The following is a 3,325-nucleotide window of genomic DNA, read 5'->3' on the forward strand; positions in this document are numbered from 1 at the left end:
GAAACCAGACCAGGATTTGCTGTGGCTCTACTTAATAACATTCCAGGATAGCTACCCAGTAAAAGCTTAATGAACATTCACCAAATTACCTACAGAGAAGCTGTGCAAAGACAAGAGGCAGGGGGGTTCTGTGAAGCAGATTTCAGGATACGTCAGGGTAGCTGTCTGCAAAGAGATGGACCTCACCTGGGCGAAGCTGAGAAGTGGCATATAAGACAGCTTACTTGCTTTTTTGTTTGTAGACAAGAGTCTCATTCTTGTTGCCCTGGTACTCAAACCCAGTGGCTAAAGACACTGGAGTGATATCACTACCCTTCCATATCACTCCTCTTCCATTAATGAGCACACAGCCCCCAGTATCTTTTCCAAAAACAGCCGGGCAGTGATCTTGAAGCACCAGACATTTCCTCTTCTAATATCTACAAACAACTGCACATCCTCCATGACTGGCTCATCTCAAAGACCAAGTTGGAAAAACTTAACCGGATGGGCTAATTAGGAGAATAGCTATCTGCTTGGTTTTAAAACAGGCCTCTAACTCTCTCCCTCTTCCCCTCCTCCTCTCTCCTTCCTAAATGAAAAAAATAATAATAATAAAGAAGGCTGGGCAAGGTGACTCACGCCTATAATCCTAGCACCTGGGAGACTGAAGCGGGTAGATTGCTTAAGCTCACAAGTTCAAGATCAGCCTAAGCAAAAGCAAGACCCCCGTCTGTACTAAAAATAGAAAAACTGAGGCAAAAGGATTGCTTGAGCCCAAGAGTGGAGGTTGCTGTGAGCTATGACGTCACAGCACTCTACCCAAAGCTTGAGATTCTGTCTCAAAAAAAAAAAAAAAAAAAAGAAAGAAAGAAAATAAGAAAAGAATAAAAAGAAAAGGAAAAAAAGAAAAACAGGCCTATAGACATGGAGGAGGGCAATGAGTTCCCTAAGAGAGACTATACAAGCAATCAATAATTTTGGACAAGAAGGGCTCTCAGTGGTGACCAACTAGGCTAACCTCTGTCACTATCAAGATGTTTACCTGAGTGCCTACTATGGGTAAGGCACTAAGGATACAGAGACATATGATACCCTATAGACCATCCAGAGGGTCACATCCAGTAGGGAGGATCATGTAAACTGGTAAGGGCCATTCAGTGAAGCAGACAAGTAAGATTGGAGTGGCACAAATGTTAAGGGGACCAAGTCCCCCTTAGAAGGCCAGTGAAGCCAAGTCTAGCTCTCTAGCAGTGAAGAGTTGGTAAGGCACTTGGTGTGAGGAAGGTCACGGGGGTGCCTTGCCTTTGGCATCTCTATGTAGCCTACAAGGGCCAGAGATTCGAGTATTAAGGGATGAAATGGCAGGAGAGGCAACAGCAAGGTTGGCAGGGGCCCAGATCCCAAAGGACCTTGTCTATAGAGAAGAATCTTCTTTCAGATTCCATAGGAGCAACCAAGACCATAAGAAACCAAGCAACTCAGTGACACTTGTACAATTTATAGGGAAAGCCAGGCTGAAACCGAGGTCTCCTTACACTGTAGTCTAATTCTCTCCCCTAACTTCCTCCCAAGCACCAGCAGCCAGTGAGGGCCAGAAAAGAGAATGGTCCATTCAACACCCACCACGCAGAGAACCTAGAGTCTGTGCCCGGCCATCTTCCTAGCAGAGGATGTACTGTGCTGTTCATTTGGCAAGTCATACCCTACAAGAAAAACAGCCCTTCCTAACTCACTGTGTTTCTCTCTGCAGTGGGAGGGGTCTGGAAGTCTATTCAATTGCAGAATATAGCCTCCTAACAGAAGAAAAATAATTTAACAGCAACAGTCGGGGGATCAGATAAGCTAGAGTCCCAGAAGCAAGCCTCAGAGGGGGCTTCCGCTCCATGCAGATGCTGACAACACACAGGGTGCTGACCAGGGGTAGGAATGAGAGATGAATCCAACTCCACCCCAGGAGCTCACCGTCCAAAGGGAGATAAGCCAGACACAAAAGTAACTATAAAATAAGGCAGACAGTGATAAGAGACACAAGAGATATAGATAAAGTGCAGTGGGAGTTCAGAGCAAAGAGAGAGCGCTGTCCAGGAGTTGGGCAGTAGGGGAGATTTTCCCCCAGAAGTGAGGAGCAGTCTATCCTGTCAGCTCTGGTGACACTCAGATGGAGGCTGGGGAGAGAGCTGGCAGTGGACAAAGAAAGATGCTCAAATAAAGTCTCCTTTGAAGAAACCAGATTCTGAAGGGGTGGAGGTAGGTAGGCCTGAGTGTCTGGAACTGCCCCAGCCCACACTTCAGATTAGGAAGTGGAGTCTGAGATGAGGATTAGGAAGAGGAGCCTGAGATGAGGATTCTAGATTTCTATGTAGGGGCAGAGAGTCAGTTGAAAGGTGACAGAGCTAAAGGACTTGCCTTGAAATGACATTTGCATAGCTTGAACTGTATTTACCTGGAGGGTCCATGTGAAATTTCTTGAGGGAAATTCTTGCACATTGTGGGGGGGGGGGGGCACTAAAGTTCTCCCTCCCCAAGCCACCCACCCATCAGCCCAGCCACCAGTAAGAAAGGATGAGAGGTGGTGGAAAAGGGAGCTGCCCAGCTCTAAAATGGAGCTGGCACCACCACCACCCCCATTACAACAGGATGAAGAGACTTAGGACGAAGATCGGCCACACCCCAAACTTGGGCTCCTCTCCCGATCCACCCAGCCATGGCCAGGGCTGGAGGGGTGTCCAGTCGGAGGCTGGCTGCTGCAGAAGGCTGGCCTGGCTGGAGGGCTCTGCCCTCCAATTCCTGCTAGCCCCTTCTTTACCCTTTCCTCTAGAGTGGCGCACCTGGGCAGGTCCAGCACTGCACACACGCCTGCCTCCTGACCACTGTGACACTTGTCACTTAAGAGGTGGTGGGGGAGGGAATCCTCCACCCAGCCTACCCACGGAGATTCAGAAATCAGTATGTGGGACACGAATCCGGGGAGGCCAGCTCTGACCATCCGCTGGGGGTGGGGGGTCTCCCCGCACGCCACACCTTTCTCTCCGCCCGGGGGCCGGCCCGGATCTCTGCTTTTCCCTCCAACCCAGGCGGCTCGGTGGCCGGGTGGGCCGGCCGCTCGGGGTCCCCGGTCCGTGCCCGGCACTGCGGAGCTAGCCGCCGGCCTGGGGAGGGGCCGCCGCCCGCCGCCCTCCGGGCCCAGGGCTGCCGACATACTCACCCCGCTCGGCGCGGCCGCGGGCTCCGTCCTCTTCGGCCGCGGGCTGGGCCGCCACCTCGTCACGCCGCCTCCCGGGCAGCGCCGGCCCCGCGGCCCCGGCCCGGCCGGTTGTACCTCGCGGCCCCGCGCGCCCCCGCC

The sequence above is a fragment of the Otolemur garnettii genome, unplaced genomic scaffold (genome assembly GCF_000181295.1).
Source record: "Otolemur garnettii isolate 467f Iridium unplaced genomic scaffold, OtoGar3 scaffold00099, whole genome shotgun sequence".
Taxonomy (NCBI): domain Eukaryota; kingdom Metazoa; phylum Chordata; class Mammalia; order Primates; family Galagidae; genus Otolemur; species Otolemur garnettii.